General features: G+C 41.0%; 1 protein-coding gene across 1 annotated transcript in view; it reads right to left on the bottom strand.

Moving 5' to 3' along the window:
* Positions 1-19,317, bottom strand: part of MTM1 (myotubularin 1) — a 536,532-nt gene that overhangs the window by 27,796 nt on the left and 489,419 nt on the right. The gene's annotated exons all lie outside the window — the stretch shown is intronic.

Here is a 19,317-nt window from a genome sequence, read left to right as displayed (position 1 = left end):
GACACGTACAGTCCATTTGTACAGCATGAAGACAGAAACATATCTTCAAAGTTTATTCAACCCACCTAGAAAAAGGATCTTTGAAGCAAAAACAAACATTTATGCTTACCTAATAAATACATTTCTTTCATGATGGTGAGAGTCCAAAAAACACTACAAGTGGGATAATCTCCAGTCCACTAGGAGGCAGCAAAAACATCCAACATAACAGAGCTTTTAATCTTTCCAACTTTCCCATAATCCCTCAGTCATGCATATGGCTAAGAGAAAGGAGAAAATTAAAAAAGAAGAAAAAAAATAAAGCAGGATAAATGAACTGCAAGCCAGCACTGTACCAAAAAATAACGGCTAGAAGGAGTTTCTTAATTCTTTTCTGAAGCTAACATTTCACGGCTCTGACAACTAAGTTGTGAATAAGTCTCTCTTTAGCATTTTTAGGAGCTGGACAGACCGAAAGAACCATACTTTCCAGATTAATGTTATCATTGTCCTAATGAAAAATTAGGTAAGGGAAATCACAGGATAGAGCAGAAAGTTCAGATACTCTTCTGGCTGAGAAAATGGGAAGTGCTCAGAGAAACTTTGTAAATATTTTGGCTACTGTTGGCTGACAAAAGGGAAGCACCACAAACTGATAATGCCTGTGCAAATATGGTATGAGACATAAATTGATCCTCCTGCATTAAAAAAGTATGGTGAAATCATTTACATTTTGGAAGTCGGAACTTTTAGAAATTTGTTTAGTTTAGAGTTTTGAAATCCAAAATAGGCCTGAAAACCCCTTATTATTAATGGAGCAATGAAAACGTTGAATCTGAATAGTCCACCCAGACAAAGTGGAGACAGCACCGTCCACCTAAGAAATAGTCTCCATTAACTACAATTTTAATGATAAATTGCAGTGTCTGCAAAATGGCCACCAAAACTGTGAAGGGAAGGATATAGAAAGCACATTGTTTTGGCACCAAAAAGTTAACCCCCTGAGGTATGCCCTAAAGTTAGTGAACAATCCCTCAAAAATGAGCACACAGCTTCAAAAATAATCTGGATTGTCTGAAAGTCTGCAGAAAATGAGGAATGGAGCTCCAGTGTGTGCAAAAGTCGACAGCATTAACATTTATAGACCCCAATTTACTGTAAATGTGTAAAAGTGCCCAAAACTGTATGTAGGGTTATAGATTCTAGTGTATGTAACTATGTCCCTAGGCTTTGTGAAACATGTAATGTACATCCTAATAGCCTACGGGCTATGAAGGAGTGTGATATTTACCTGTCAAAACCTTTGTCTACCATGCTCATCTTAGTTGCAGAAGACTGCTTCCAGTAAACAGGCCCATCTGAAGGTAGTGCAAGCACAGTGCCGAAGAGCTGTAGAAGGAACAGCACACTGTAGACCAGGGGATTGGCAGGCATACACACATTGCAAATGGGAGGCTGGTGGCATCTCCACACTAGGAGAAGATTTTCACAGACTGGGCTTCTGTTCACTTCTGTGGTCTGTATATTGAGGAGGATTAGTGTATCTCGGATGAGTTAGAGAACCCCTTTCAAATGATGAGTAGATTAGCACTTCAGGTTTCACTATCACTCCTTGCTGAAGGCAAAAAATTGACTAAGGGATCATGGGAAAGTGGGAGGGACTAAAGCGGTGTTATGTGGGGTGTTTTTCCAGTCCTATAGGACTAATCCAACATGTGATGGTTAGTGAACTTTCCACATCTTATTAAAGAAAACTATTTATTCTTACCTGATAAATTCCTTTCTTTCTTGGTGGCGAGAGTCTACAAAAAATCCTTGTGGGAATTCATCTCCTGGCCACCAGGAGGAGGCAAAGACACCCCACATCAAAGCTTTAAGTATTCCTCCTACTCCCCTTTCCCTCTCAGTAGTACATATATCCAAGAATAGGAGTATGAAAAAAGAAAGATAGTAGCGTAAAGAGGTGCAAACTAGAATGGACGCCAACTACTAAAAATGTCGGGTTTGTGGACTCTCCCCACCAAGAAAGAAAGTAATTTATCAGGTAAGGATAAATTATGTTTTCTTTCTAAGGGTGGTGAGAGGCCACAAAAGTCCTTACTAGTGGGAACTAATACGCAAGCTGTGGAGTCCACAAAGGTAAGAGGGTGGAAGATAAGGAAAGGCAGGCACCTATTTACCAGGACCTTCCTTCCAAAAACTGCCTCCGCCAAGGCAAACACATCAAATTTAATTTTTTTTGTAAAAGGTATGCAAAGATGACCAGTTGAAGCCTTGCAGTTTGTTCTACTGAAGCCTTATTTTTAGAAGCTCAAGATGTAGAAACAGAACAAGCTGAATGAGCAGTAAGCTGTGAAAGCGGCAATTGTCACGCCTCCAAGTAGGCCCTGTGAATCAAGTCCCTTAAACTATAAAACTAAAGAACAGAAGTAGCCTTCTAACCCTTACATTTACCTGAAAACAATGAGCTAGAGGACTGACTGAATCCTAGTAGCCTGCAAATAGATTTGCAGTGCCCTAACCACATCCAGACTATGCCGTAATCTCTCCATTGAGATCCCGGATTGGGACATAAGGAGGGCACCACAATCTCCATCCTGATTAATGTTCTCTTGAAAAACCCCTTAGGTAGAAAATCGGAGAGGTTCGTAAGACAGCCTTGTCCTTATGTAAACCCAAAATATGGTGACTCACAAGAGAGCTGACAACTCAGATACTCTCCTCACTGAGGAGATGGCTAACAAAAATAAAACTTCCAAACTAGCAATTGAATACGTATTTTATGCATAGGTTCCAAAACGTAGTTTGCAAAACCTTTAGAACAACTTTAGAAAACAATATCCACAATCTGCACACGAATATAGATAAACCTACCAGACCTTGTGGTAAATTTTCCAACTGGCAAACCCATGAGCCTGAATCAACGTCTCTATGATAGGGTCAGGACCACTCCTTTGAAAGGAATTAAGTGTTCAAACTCCAAGCAGTCAAACTCAGAGACTGAAAATCTTGAAAAAGAGCAGACATTAAGAAAGTAGCAGGTGCTAGAATATTGCAGAAATGTGTCCCTGCTTGATCCAAAAAGTTAGCCTCGGCTAAATGGAGGAAAATCATAAACTAGCTGATATGACCAAGTAACTGCTAGTGTGACTATCAATTCCACTTGAAGATCTCCCGACCTTGACCCGTATTTGGGAAGTTAGTGGTTCAGGTGAAATGCCATTAAGCCTATATATGGAAGACCCCAGTGGTGCACCAACTGCTCAAACATATACTGATTGAGAGACCATTCCCTGAATGTAAAATCTGATGAATCAGATAGTCCTGTCTCCCATTTCTGTATCTTAGACTGGTGAAAGGCACAAAAACGATTTCCAGATTTGTGCTTGGCTCTAGATTGACTTGAACTAAACAAGATCTTTCCTTTTAAAACTAACATCAGTAGTCATAACTGTGAGACCATGCCAGCAGACCACAAATTCAAGTGCAAAGCCATTTTCGCTATTATCGCTAAGGTCGTAATCTTCACATTATTACGAACAAACTGAATGATCACATCATAAAAAAAGGAGTGTGCCAGTCTCAAACAGCAATTCCGCACATAAATATTATATAAGGGTGAGTCCTCTGACATCAAGTTAGATAAGGAATCACACCAAAGAGATGCTATGCCTGTAACATAATACATTAGCTAATGTAGAGATGGTACCATCCACTTTAGGAATGGTTTCCCAAATTTCGAGATTAGCTTCTAGCACAGAAAAAAAGCTTTTAAATATAGGAAGCATAGTAAACGGAACCCCAGGTTTGTCGTATTCCTTGAAAATAATAACAGTGGCCAAGGCAGGGACTGGAAAAATACCTCTGCTCACTTATATTTGGACTTGAAACGAAAGTCCATTGTGTAAAGGACTTATTCTCCACTTGAACTCCTAAAGATTTTAATACTTCCTCAAGTAAGGAACGAAAATGCTCTAGCTTAAAATGAAAAGGTAGTCTCCCTAGACTCCTCATCCGAATTTGCGGATAATTCCCTAGAAGAAAGTTTCCCTTTAGAAAGAGAAGATAACTTCTCAGAGTCAGAACCCTGTGTTGGCCTAAGAGGTACAGATACCATAAGAACCTTGCCTCTAGTAGAGAAGATAGAGGAAACACTTTTACAATAACTTAAAAGGAACATAATCGTCACAACCTCTGAAATTGCAGACTTTAAGCTATTCTTGAAATCAGCTGAAAAATCAGTAATGCCACCTAGAGATGTATACGCTGGTGGTGGGCAAACTGAGAAAACATTATTAGAGGTGGATGATTTACACTGTAAAACAAAACTTAAACAAGTATAGCAAAGCTGAGCAGGATATAAAATAACCAATCTGCAGAGATTGCATTTATTTGTTAAAAAAAAATTATCTGAGGATTTACCCTCTAAGGAGTCTAACCCTGCAGAAGCAGTCCCAGTCTGTTCTGATATCAGGACTAGCTAAGCTAAATGTAGCTTAAACTAACTATAAAACACACAAGAAAATGATGTGTGGGGGAAAAAAAAAAGATTTGTAAACCTAGCTATTCAAATATGGCTATATCTGATAGGAGTCCGTAAACCTATGTTAATATCATGAGAACATTAACCCCTAAAGTGTTAGGCACAATCAAAATGCTGTGTGGTAGCGAAACATGCCACTTAAAGGGACAGTAAATACCAGAATTTTTGTTGTTTAAAAAGGTAGATAATCCCTTTATTACCCATTCCCCAATTTTGCATAACCAACACAGTTATAATAATATACTTTTTACCTCTGTGATTACCTTGTATCGATGGCTCTGCAAACTGCCTCCTTATTTCAGTTCTTTTGACAGACTTGCATTTTTAGCCAATCAGTGCTTGCTCTTAGGAGCTTCACGTGCCTGAGCTCAATGTTATCTATATGAAACACATGAACTAATGCCCTCTAGTGGTGAAAAACTGTCAAAATGCTTTCAGATTAGAGGTGGCCTTCAAGGTCTAAGAAATTAGCATATATACCTCCTAGATTTAGCTTTCAACTAAGAATACCAAAAGCACAAAGCCAAATTGGTAATAAAAGTAAATTGGAAAGTTGTTTAAAATTCCATGCTCTATTTAAATCATGAAAGTTTTTTTTTACTTTACTGTCCCTTTAATAAAGTCTTCCCAAAAATTCTATGAGCCTCAAGAAATAAAAATGATGCTTCCAGTCCCGTGCCGTTCAGAGCAATCGCGGACACACGCATGACCAGCGATTTACACTCCGGTCGGGTGTGTGAACCACTGTTCGGAACGGTACCGGATTGCAGTGTGGCAGTAGATTTTTTCCGAATGCATGCGGCCCTCTGTTAGGCCTTGAGTTGCATACTTTTTTTCCCGAATTTTCAGTTAGGCCTTATTTGAACCCCTATTATACACTCAGTCATTGGGCTGCAGTGTATTTTCTCCTCTGCCAGTTTAAAAAAAAAGATAATATGTAGGAATTTTAGCAATTCTTAAATAATATCAATTTATATGCAATTGTGAAATTTTATTTTATTAAAAATGGTGTGACAGGTGTCATTTTCCAGGTTTTATAATTATGTATAACCCTCATCTTTTTTTACTATATTTTTTTCTGCCAATGCCTTCCCTTAGCATAAGGTTATAGTTTTTAGCATTAGACCATTTATATTTTTTCAGAACTATATAGCATATCTGAATGGGATTAAACATTTTTATTAGACACATAGTGGAATGTTATAAAAAGGCCTCATTTTAAATATTTTTTCAATGGAACCTACTGGTTCTGAATTTCCCTATCCTCCCCCTCCTCCTTTAGATATCCCTCAATCTAGGGAAGAATTATATGCTTTCATTAAAGGTATAGTATTCACTAAAATGTTACTGTTTAAAATATAGATAATCCCTTTATTTATTTCCCATTCCCCAGTTTGCATAACCTTCTCTTTTGTAGAAATATACTTTTCCCCTCTGTTATTACCTTATATCTAGCTTCTGCTCTCTGCCTCCTTATCTGAAATCATTTGAGAGCCTTGCTTTTCAGGCAATTAGTGCTGACTCTTAAATATCTTCTCGTGCAGGCGCACAATGCTATCTATATGTAATTTATGATCTAACGCCATCTAGCAAAAAAAATCTGTCAAATGTATTCAACTAGAGGTGGCCTTTAAGGTCTTAGATTTAGCATATAAACCATCCGAGGTTTAGCTTTCATCTAGTATAACTAGAGAACAAAGCATATTTGATTATAAAATAAATTCAAAGTTTAAATTACATGCCTCATCTGAATGTATTGTGTCTATCTTCTCCGGTGCTGTGCTGAGGGTCCACGCGGATGAGTGCTTGACCAGTGACTAGCTCCGGTCGGTCACGCGAGCCACTGCTCAGCATGACACTGGTTTATTATGTGGCGTTATTATTTAACTTTAGCAGTTTCCTTTTCTATGGATCATGGTGTCCTATAAGGAATTAAGCCATGTAACCCCCTTCCTTTCTCTGCTATTTTTAACTCTGGATTTGCTTTTAGGCCCTCCTAGATTCTGACATCTCTTACTGGTTCATACAAATGTGGAAAAAGGGGTTGTAATGCATGCAAATATCTATCAACCAAAAATCTTTTAAATCAAACATTACTGGAGAAGAGTTTAAAATCTCTAATCGTTTTAGTTGCGAATCCAGCTTTGTTGTCTACTTATTAGACTGCATTTGTGAGGTCCAGTATGTAGGTCGTACCATAAGGAAAGTACGTACCCGGTGGGGAGAACATTTCCGTAATTGCAAAAACTGTAAGAAAACCAAAATTAAACAGTGTACCAAATCATTGCGAAATGATCCATGATGGCAAACCTGATATTTTTAAATTTACCCCTATTGACTTTGTTCCCCCATCCACCAATTATGATCGGGTTGTTAAACTTAGACAGCGAGAGACCTACTGGATACAAAAATTGAAAACTTTGTACGCTTCAGGCCTCAATGCCAATATAGATCTCGCTGCCTTTGTTTAGAAAATTATGTTTAAAAGCTTGGGTTATAATATATATATATATATATATATATATATATATATATACCATTGACCATGTGAGGGCTGAAATGTTTGGTTGTTTATATATTAAACGGATTACAAATTCCTGCTTTGCCTGCTGTGTGAAGTTTTTGCTGGATACGGAACCCATCCGTTTGGATCCTTCACCACTTGCTGCTGTATGTTTATTTAGCAGTGCACCAGGTGATTGCTGCTGTGAGGAGTGCCGTTTCCACTACGCCCTGTGTCTATCATATTACTGAAGCGTGCACCCACCTTATTTGCGATTCTGGCTCATATTATTGTTGACTTTATTATATTGGCCGTTGGCATTTCTACTCAGGACTACTCTTCATTTACAAGGGCTTGAAACATTAGACTCTCATTTCCCCAAGCTATTTGGATAGTGCTGGGTATGGTATGGAAACATCATATTCCACACAACAAACCGTTTCTATTGAGGATCCATATGACAATATAGAAGATTTTGCCTTTACTGAAGCTGATGCAGCACGTATACGTTGTGAGGCAGACTTGCAGGAGCTGCAGGAAACCAAAGGTGAGACCCCCACTAACATCTATCATAAACTGTTACATCTTGAAAAAAAGGAAATAGATTTTCATTTGCACGCAGTGTATTTATCTAAGTATCACAAGCTTAAGTTTATTCCCAGGGGCTTTAGGGTAAGAAACATCCCCACATTAGGCCGCAACAACATTGAGTTTTGTAGGAGGTGGTGTGGTATACTTAGCAAGTGTTCACATGATCTAATGCTGCTTGTTATAGAGGAGGTTTCTAGACTTAAGCAGACTGTTAAGGACACACTATTGACAATTCTGACCACAGATACATCCACTGACTGGATCACTAAACTGCGCACACAGGTTGATAAATATAAACATGACCTGCTAGCTTTCAAGAACAAAAAATTCACAACAGTAGAGAACGACTACAGGGATAAAAAAGTTTATAGTTGGCTCTTTGGCAGAGACAATAACTCCTGGGTAGGACGAAGGAAACAACCATTTAACAAGACCAGAAGGGTAGTGGGGGTGATTCCTCTGACGGAGACACTCAGACCATACAGAACCTCATAGTTAGTGGGGTTAACACTCGATCTTCTCAGAAGCCCCCTTTATCCCAGGCTCCAGGTGTAGACACCACATGAGGGGGAGGGGCCACCAAAAGAAAACGAAACAATAGTGTATAACCTCAGTTCACGCCCTCTCACAACTGACGATATTAGTGTACTTAACAAAGGCTTATCCTTTGTACCTACCCCCAACTGTGATCTATTTGATTTGTGTGTGGATATGGGACGTTTTCAAAGACAACTAAAACTTAGGGATTTCTTTAAGGATAAAGGCGATTATGCACATAAACCTTTTAAGGCTGCAAGCACCTTTGAACCTCCCAACACCCACTCAACTATCAAAACGTTCCATCACATCTGTGCTTCTACCATCTCAGAGCTACACCAGTCCCTACCACGCTATAGGGACAATCTAACTAAAGCTGAAAGACTTGCTATTAAGTCCCTGTCGTCTCACAGTGATATAGTGATTAGGCCTGCGGACAAGAGAGGAGCCACTGTAATTTTGGATTACGCCCAATACAAAACTGAGGCTAAGAGGCAATTGCTTGATACTACTACCTACCGTAAACTACACACGAATCCCACTAGAACGTACAAAAAAGAAATTGATGAATTTCTTAACTTGGCTTATCAGGCTAGTGTCATTGATGAGGACGCACTGGGTTACCTAACCGTGGATTACCCTATATGTCCGATTTCTTTACTTATTTCCTAAAATCCACAAGTCAGTGGATAACCCCCGGGCAGACCCATTGTGTCGGCAAGGGGGTCACTATTACAGCCGTTGGCTGAATTTGTAGACTTTTACTTACAGCCTGTGGTCCAAAATACCCAAGCGCACCTTAAAGATTCATTTGAATTGATTAACTTGTTGAGAAATATTGAGGACATTAACCCCACTGACATTTTGGTGAACATGGACGTGGTGAGCTTGTATAGGTCATTCCCCATGCCCATGGGATAGCAATGATCAGACAAGCCTTCATTAACAATACCCACTATGTGGGCCCCCCAATTGAGTTCTTACTTCATCTCATAGAATTTTGTTTGGAAAAAACTTTTTCCGTTTTGAAGAGTCTTACTATCTTCAAATCATGGGCATGGCGATGGGATCTAATATGGCCCCATCTTACACCAACATTTACATGGCTATGTACGAGCAACAATACATTCTGTCGAAACAGTTGCCACTTATATTTTACCGTCGGTACATAGACGATGTGTTTTTGATTTGGAGTAGTACCACTGACACTCTGGCTGAATGGGTGAATGATCTCAATACACTCGACTCGACCATTCGGTTCAAAATGGAACAGAACACTGACTGTATACATTTCCTTGACTTAGAGATTTTTAAGGCTGGGACGGAGGGTGGGAGTACGATAGAAACTCCACACTCCATTAGAGCAGTTTTCATCCTAAGTTTCAGAAAGATGGGGTGAGTTCCTCGCAGCTCCTGTGGGTGGTCCGCAATAATACGAATGACACACGCAAAGTATCACAGCTTGAAGAGATGTCCCAAAGATTTCTCAAACAGGGGTACCCGTTGTCTTTGATTGAACGCCAACGTCAGAAAGCTAGTGAATGGACACAGGATGCAGTGATCTCTAGGAAGACTACTACTGAGACCCAAGATCGGTTAAATTTTCTCACCACCTATACACCTGGGTCTGAACTAATGAGTACTACCATCAAGAGAAATTGGCTGATGTTGTCCAAGGATTCCAGTCTACCATTTCCAGATGCTCCTACACCACAGATGGTGTATAAAAGGGCTAGCAATCTACGAGATTTGCTAGTATTAAATGATCCAGTACATTGTTATGCAAGACAAGGTTGGCTACCCAAGGGTAAGCCGGGATGTTAGTAACATCATGTTACAGGTGTGGCAACTGTGTGACATGCAATAGCCTCATCGTTGGGAATTCGTTCCAACACCCGCACACTAATAAGCGGTTTAAGATTAATCACAGTCTAACATGTACGTCTGACTTTGTCATTTACGCCATTATCTGCCCGTGCTCCATGTATTATATTGGAAAGACAGTGACATCCTTCAGGGAAAGATTTGCTAACCAGAAGTCTGCTATACGGCAGGCTCTTGACAAGGGACGTTCGGACCAGCCGATGGCACGTCACTTTCTTAATGCTGGACACCCTATCTCATCACTTCGTACCATTCTGATTAATCATGTACCCCGCTCTAACAGGGGGGGGGGTGACAGAGGACAGAGACTATTGCAACTGGAAGCTCGTTGGATATTCAACCTTGACACGGTTACCCCCGTGGACTAAACACGAACATTGACTTTGGCTGCTGCAGTAAGACCAGATGATAAATTTCATCTTGGTCTGTTTGTCATATGATGTGTCTTATTCTTATTTCCCCACTAGTAATGTGGACCGTTTGGGTCCCTATGCATAGTTTTATGTATTGATAATACTTACTATGTTCCTGCATGTATCGTTTTGATATGCTGGGGTGTGATCCTTGCTGTGTGGCTTTGTCACCTTGATACCTTAGAGTATAGAGGGTGTCACTCACACTCAGATTTGTATTATTATGTCTAAAGAGCCCCTGTAATTATGTTCTCCTTATTACACTTAGTTAATTTTCTTTCGGTGTTTATGTGTTGTCATATTGGCTAGTTGATGCCCCTGTCAGTACTCGCCGCTTGTAGTACCGCCCACATTTTACGTGTCTGCCTGCTTCACATAGCTATGCGCTATGATCATTGGCTATTTGGTCTACACATGACACGCTAGAGGTGGAGTCGGCCGGCCCGTTTCTAGGTGATGCGTCTTGGCTCTGCAGCTGTTTGCGGTTGCTCGTTACATGTGGGTGTGTACCGCTCGGGCGTCCTGATTGGCTGTGACTTAAAGGGACACTAAACCCCAAAATTTTCTTTCATGATTCAGATAGAGAACACAAATGTAAACAACATTACAATTTACTTCTATTATTTATTTTGCTTCATTTTTTAGATATTCTTAGTTGAATAAAAAGCAATGCACATGGGTGAGCCAATCACAAGAGGCTTCTAAGTGCAGCAACCAATCAGCAGCAACTGAGCATATCTAGATATGCTTTTCAGCAAAGAATATCAAGAGAATAAAACAAATTGGATAATAGAAGTAAATTAGAATGATGTTTAAAATTGAATGCTTTTTCAAAAACATGAAAGAAAAAATGGGAGTTTCGTGTCCCTTTAAGGGAGGTGGGAATTTAGAGGTGGAGGGTAGCAGTATGTGTTATGTCTATCCTGGCTTGTGTTTACCATAGACAAAAGCCCATGTGAGGGCTGAAATGTTTGGTTGTTTATATATTAAACGGATTACAAATTCCTGCTGTGTGAAGTTTTTGCTGGATACGGAACCCATCCATTCGGATCCTTCACCACTTGCTGATATATATATATATATATATATATATATATATATACACACATACATACACTATCTCCTCTAACTATTGCGATGTCCCTTTTTGACACCAATATGTTTTAATTTTTTCTTTTTATAAATTCTGATTATTTCCCCTTTTTATACATATTTTTTAAATATTTATACAGTTTTCCAAACACGTTTTCATTTTCTCATACATATTAATTTTATATATATATTTTTTTATATATGGTTCTACAATATGGCTTTTCTATTTTGATCTATACTACCTTCACTATGGCACTGTTAGCAAGTCTTTCCACAACGTAGGCAAAGAGAATGACTGGAGTGGGAGGGAAGGGAGGAGCTATATATAACAGCTCTGCTGTGGTGTTCTTTGCCTCCTCCTGCTGACCAGGAGGTGTAATCCCACAAGTAAGGATGATGATCCGTGGACTCACCGTGTCTTTAAAAAGAAATGCAAACAGCATAGTCCTCTGATAGAGAAAAAAAGGCAAGAGGCATATATGAATGGGGTCTTAAATAATGAAAACATTTGGCACCAAGTATGACGCAAACAAACAGAAAAATATTTTTTGGTGCCAAAAAACATCTAGAAATGACACACTCGCGTCACAGAAGACGCAACCTTGTGAAGGACTTGGCGTCGACTAAGACGCTGGAAATTACAAATTTGCGTAAACGAAAGTAACTTTGCGCCAAAAAAATCTCGAGCCAAGAATGACGCAATATACTTTGGCATTTTGCGCCCTCACGAGCTTAATTCTGCCCGTGAATTTAAAAAACACTCAATTTGTAAAAGAGACTATACCCCAGGTAAGAAATAAAATTTTCCTAAAAAAGCATTTCCCAGATATGAAACTGACAGTCTGCAAAAGGAAATATACTGAAAACCTGAATCATGGCAAATATAAGTACAATACATATATTTAGAACTTTATAAAATACATAAAGTGCCAAACCCCAGCTGAGAATGTCTTAAGTATTGAAAACATACTTACCAAAAGACACCCATCCACTTATAGCAGATAGCCAAACCAGTACTGAAACGGTTATCAGTAGAGGTAATGGAATATGAGAGTATATCGTCGATCTGAAAAGGGAGGTAGGAGATGAATCTCTACGACCGATAACAGAGAACCCATGAAATAGATCTCCTGTGAGGAAAACCATTGTATTCGATAGGTGATAGTCCCTTCACATCCGTCTGACATTCACTGCACTCAGAGGAATCGGGCTTCAAAAATGCTGAGAAATCTTAGCACAAACTTACTTCACCACCTCCACAGGAGGCAAAGTTTGTAAAAACTGAATTGGGGGTGTGGTGAAGGGTGTATTTATAGGCATTTTGAGGTTTGGGAAACTTTGTCCCTCCTGGTAGGATTGTATATCCCATATGTCACTAGCTCATGGACTCTTGCCAATTACATGAAAGAAATCCATCTTCTGTATTTTATAAAAGCCGTAACCTTCTAATGAAAATAATTAATCTACTTGTGTCATCCACATTTGTTTCATAGGTACTGAACTAGATTTCCAAGTTCTTGAAAGAGACTTAGCACTGTTCAATGCTATTTGGAACATGGCGTTTTCTAATTTTACAGAATTGGACTGGTTCCTTATTAAAGAGAGCATAGTTGGTTGTAAAACATATTCTGTGCCAAATAGTGATTTCCCCAATTCTTCCACCTCCCACAAAATCCTAATCTTCTCACAGTCCCACCATATAGTCATATTTATAGTCATATTTCTCCTCTGTCCACAATTTCGCCAAAAAAACATAATTTATGCTTACCAGATAAATTCCTTTCCTTCCGGATAGGGAGAGTCCACGGCTTCATTCCTCACTGTTGGGAAATACAACACCTGACTACCAGAAGGAGGCAAAGACACCCCAGCCAAAGGCTTAACTATCCCTCCCACTTCCTCATTACCCCAGTCATTCTGCCAAGGGAACAAGGAAAAGTAGGAGAAACATTAGGGTATAAATGGTGCCAGAAGGTAAAATAAATAATAGGGGACCACCCATAGAAAAGAAAAAACATACGAGGGCTGGTAAGCATAAATTATGTTTTCCTTCCTAAGATAGGGAGAGTCCACGGCTTCATTCCTTACTGTTGGGAAAACTATACCCAAGCTCCAGAGGACACTGAATGAATAACGGGAGGAAACAAAAAGGAAGAGGCCGGAACCTATTCTGAGGGCACCACAGCCTGCAAAACTTTTCTCCCGAAAGCTGCTTTAACCGAAGCAAAAACATAAAACTTGTAAAATTTAGAAAAAAGTATGTAAGGAGGACCAGGTAGCCGCCTTACAAATCTGATCCATAGAGGCCTCGTTCTTAAAGGCCCAAGAGGAAGCCACTGCTCTAGTGGAATGAGCCGTTATCCTTTTAGGAGGACGATCTCCCACTGTCTCGTAAGCTAAACGGATGACACTCCTTAACCAAAAAGATAGGGAAGTCGAAGTAGCTTTCTGCACCTTACGCTTCCCCGAATAGACAACAAACAAAGAGGAAGATTGTCTAAACTCCTTAGAAGCCTAAAGATAGAACTTTAAGGAGCGAGCCACATCCAAATTGTGAAGTAAGCGTTCCTACGATGAAGAAGGATTAGGACACAAGAAGGGAACCAAAATCTCCTGATTGATGTTGCGATCTTACACAACCTTAGGAAGAAAAACTAATTTAGTACATAAAACTGCCTTATCTGCATGAACAATCAGATAAGGAGCTCACATTGCAAAGCAGAGATCTCAGAAACTCTGCGCACACCTTGCGGTAGATACGCTGAGTAACTGGTTTTACGAGCTTGAATAAGAGTATCAATGACACTCTCGCTAAGACTAAGCGTTCAATCTCCACGCAGTGAGCCTCAGAGTATCTAGATTTTGATGAACAAATGGACCTTGTATCAGCAGGTCTCTGCGACAAGGTAACTTCCACGGAGGAGATGAGGACATCCCCACTAGATCCGCAAACCACGTCCTTCACGGCCACGATGGAGCAATCAGGATTATTAATACCCGCTCCTGCTTGATGAGGACCACCACTCAAGGAAGAAATGGTAATGGAGGAAAAAGATATATGAGTTTGAACCTCCAGGGCACTGCTAGTGCATCTATTAGATCCGCTTGGGGAACCCTCGACCCGTACCTGGGTAGCTTGGTATTGAGACAGGACGCCATGAGATCAATCTCCGGAGTCCTCCACTTGCTGCATATCTCTGCAAACACCTTGGGATGGAGAGACCATTTCCCTGGATGGAAGGATTGCCTGCTGAGAAAATACACCTCCCAGTTGTCCACACCCGGGAATGTGGATCGCTGAAAGCGAACAGCTGTGGGCCTCCGCCCATTCCAGAATCCGAGATACTTCCTTCATCGCCAAGGAACTCCTCATTCCCCCTGATGGTTGATCTAAGCCACTAAGGTTATATTGTCTGATTGGAATATGATAAACTGGGATGTACCCAGAAGTGGCCAAGCCTTCAAGGCCTTAAAAACTGCCTGTAGTTCCAAAATATTGATCGGGAGGGAGGAGGACTCCTGAGTCCACAATCCCTGTGCCTTCCTGGCACCCTAAACAGCTCCCCATCCGGACAGGCTGGACAGAGAGTGATTCTCTTGACCGGCTGTCTAATACAATCTGTTGAGACAGATATGAATAATCGCCGTTCCACTGCCTCAGCATGCACAGTTGTAAAGGTCTGAGACGGAACCTGGCAAAAGGAATGATGTCCATGCAGGACACCATGAGACCAATCACCTCCATACACTGAGCCACAGAGGGACTCAAGGAGGTCCGGAGGGCAAGACATGCTGAAGTTAGCTTGCAACATCTCTGGTCTGTTAGAAATATCCTCATGGATATGGAGTCTATTACAGTACCCAGAAATTCCACCCTGGTACTTGGAATAAGAGAACTCTTGTCTTTATCTTCCATCCATGTGATCAAAGAAGACTGAGAAGAGACTCTGAGAATTCTTCCACAAGACGAAAGGATGGTGCTTGCACTAGTATATCGTCCAAGTATGGGGCTACTGCAATACCCTGAGTTCTGGCAACGGCTAGAAGGGCCCCCAGAACCTTCGTAAAGATTCTTGGAGCATTAGCTAGGCCAAACAGAAGGGCAATGAACTGGAAGTGCTGGTCCAGGAATGCAAACCTCAGGAACTGAAAGTGTTCCCTGTGGATTGGAACATGAAGGTAAGCGTCCCTCAGATCTATAGTGGTCATAAACTGGCCTTCCTGAATTAAAGGAAGGATGGACCACTGAGAAATTTGTTTAAGCACTTTAGGTCCAGAATTAGGCGGAAAGTTCCCTCCTTCTTTGGGACCACGAAAAGGTTTGAATAAAACCCCAAACCTCTTTCTTCGATAGACAACTCCTAAGGAGGATAGATCCCGAATGCACCCTAGAAAGGCATCCATCTTTTCAGGTCTGGTAGACAGATTTGAGAGAAGGAATCTGCCCCTTGGCGGATGAGATTTAAAGCCCATCTTGTATCGCTGAGATACCACCTCAAGGACCAACGGATCCTGTAAGTCTTTGAACCAGGTGTCTGAAAAAAAAGACAGAGTGCCCCCTAATGCCAATTTGTTTTCAGCGGGCTTCTTATTCTGCTTGGAATTATTTCAGGACTGAGCCGACTTCCAAGTACTCTTGGGTTGCTCGGGCTTGGAGGAGGATTGTTGTCGTTGGGATTTGTCAGAACGAAAAGAAGAAGATTATCGTCCCTTAGACTTGTTGTTCTTATCTTGCGGTAAGAAGGTACCTTTGCCTCCGGTAACCGTAGAAATAATGGAGTCCAGGCCTGGACCAAATAAAATCTTTCCTTTGAAGGGAAGAGAAAAGAGTTTGGACTTAGAAGTCATATCCGCAGCCCAAGACTTCAGCCAGAGCGCCTGGCGGGCTATGACCGCAAAGCCAGAGGCCTTTGCATTTAGGCGAATAAATTGCATTTTCTCAGAGCTTTAATTCTGTCTTGAATATCCTTGAGGGGAGACTCCACCTTAATGAGTTCAAACAAGGAGTTGCACCAGTAGGTAGCCGCTCCGACAACCCGCAACTGCAGCCGCCGGTTGAAACAAAAATCTTGTATGTTGAAACATCTTTCTCAGAAAGGTTTCTATTTTCTTATCCATCGGCAATCTGAATGAAGAACTATCCTTAAGAGGTATAGTAGTACTTTTAGCAAGCGTAGAGATAGCACCATCCACCTTAGGAATGGAGCCCCACAAATCCAGTTGAGAGTCCGGGACCGGGAACAACTTTTTAAAAGGAGACAAGGGGGAAAAACATAATTTATGTAAGAACTTACCTGATAAATTCATTTCTTTCATATTAGCAAGAGTCCATGAGCTAGTGACGTATGGGATATACATTCCTACCAGGAGGGGCAAAGTTTCCCAAACCTCAAAATGCCTATAAATACACCCCTCACCACACCCACAAATCAGTTTAACGAATAGCCAAGAAGTGGGGTGATAAGAAAAAAGTGCGAAAGCATAAAAAATAAGGAATTGGAATAATTGTGCTTTATACAAAAAAATCATAACCACCACAAAAAGGGTGGGCCTCATGGACTCTTGCTAATATGAAAGAAATGAATTTATCAGGTAAGTTCTTACATAAATTATGTTTTCTTTCATGTAATTAGCAAGTCCATGAGCTAGTGACGTATGGGATAATAAATACCCAAGATGTGGAACTTCCACGCAAGAGTCACTAGAGAGGGAGGGATAAAAACATAATTTATGCTTACCTGATAAATTCCTTTCTCCTGTAGTGTAGTCAGTCCACGGGTCATCCATTACTTATGGAATATTTCTCTTCCTAACAGGAAACTGCAAGAGAATTACCCAGCAGAGCTTGCTATATAGCTGCTCCCCTCACCTATCATAGTCAGTCATTCGACCAAAGCAGACGAGAAAGGAGGAACCATAGGGTACAGTGGTGACTGGAGTTTAATTAAAATTTAGACCTGCCGTAAAAACAGGGCGGGTCGTGGACTGACTACACTACAGGAGAAAGGAATTTATCAGGTAAGCATAAATTATGTTTTCTCCTGTTAAGTGTAATCAGTCCACGGGTCATCCATTACTTATGGAATACCAATACCAAAGCTAAAGTACACGGATGAAGGGAGGGACAAGGCAGGAACATTAAACAGAAGGAACCACTGTCTGAAGTACCTTTCTCCCAAACACAGCCTCCGAGGAAGCAAAAGTGTCAAATTTGTAAAATTTTGAAAAAGTGTGAAGCGAAGACCAAGTCGCAGCCTTGCAAATCTGTTCAACAGAGGCCTCATTTTTAAAGGCCCAGGTGGAAGCCACAGCTCTAGTAGAATGAGCTGTAATCCTTTCAGGGGGCTGCTGTCCAGCAGTCTCATAGGCTAATCGTATTATGCTACGAAGCCAAAAAGAGAGAGAGGTAGCCAAAGCCTTTTGACCTCTCCTCTGTCCAGAGTAAATGACAAACAGGGAAGAAGTTTGACGAAAATCCCTAGTTGCCTGCAAATAGAATTTCAGGGCACGGACTACGTCCAGATTATGCAAAAGTCATTCCTTCTTTGAAGAAGGGTTAGGACACAGAGATGGAACAACAATCTCTTGATTGATATTCCTGTTAGTAACTACCTTAGGTAAGAACCCAGGTTTAGTACGCAGGACTACCTTGTCTGAATGAAGAATCAGATAGGAGAATCACAATGTAAGGCAGATAACTCAGACTCTTCGAGCCGAGGAAATAGCCATCAAAAACAGAACTTTCCAAGATAACAACTTGATATCAATGGAATGAAGGGGTTCAAATGGAACGCCTTGAAGAACATTAAGAACTAAGTTTAAGCTCCACGGCGGAGCAACAGACTTAAACACAGGCTTAATCCTAGTTAAAGCCTGACAGAAAGCCTGAACGTCTGGAACTTCAGCCAGACGTTTGTGTAGAAGAATAGACAGAGCAGAAATCTGTCCCTTTAACGAACTAGTAGATAAGCCCTTTTCTAAACCCTCTTGTAGAAAGGACAATATCCTAGGAATCCTAACCTTACTCCATGAGTAACTCTTGGATTCGCACCAACGTAAATATGTACGCCATATTTTATGGTAAATTTTTCTGGTAACAGGCTTCCTAGCCTGTATTAAGGTATCAATAACCGCCTCCGAGAAACCACGCTTTGATAGAGTCAAGCGTTCAATCTCCATGCAGTCAGCCATCTATCAGCACCGCTCCCGGGTCCCTGGACCTGGATCCGTAACAAGGAAGCTTGGCGTTCTGACGAGACGCCATGAGATCTAGATCTGGTTTGCCCCAACGACGAATCAGTTGAGCAAAGACCTCCGGATGGAGCTCCCACTCTCCCGGATGAAAAGTCTGGCGACTTAGAAAATCCGCCTCCCAGTTCTCCACGCCTGGGATGTAGATCGCTGACAGGTGGCAAGAGTGAGACTCTGCCCAGCGAATTATCTTTGAGACTTCCAACATCGCTAGGGAACTTCTGGTTCCCCCTTGATGGTTGATGTAAGCCACAGTCGTGATGCTGTCCGACTGAAATCTGATGAACCTCAGAGTTGCTAACTGAGGCCAAGCTAGGAGAGCATTGAATATTGCTCTTAACTCCAGAATATTTATTGGGAGGAGTTTCTCCTCCTGAGTCAATAATCCCTGAGCTTTCAGGGAATTCCAGACTGCTCCCCAGCCTAGAAGGCTGGCGTCTGTTGTTACAATCGTCCAATCTGGCCTGCGAAAGGTCATCCCCTTGGACAGATGTGGCCGAGAGAGCCACCATAGAAGAGAATCT

This window comes from Bombina bombina, chromosome 1 (assembly GCF_027579735.1).
Source record: "Bombina bombina isolate aBomBom1 chromosome 1, aBomBom1.pri, whole genome shotgun sequence".
Classification (NCBI taxonomy): domain Eukaryota; kingdom Metazoa; phylum Chordata; class Amphibia; order Anura; family Bombinatoridae; genus Bombina; species Bombina bombina.
Note: the sequence above shows the minus strand (reverse complement) of the source record. Positions and strands in the feature narration are given on the sequence as shown.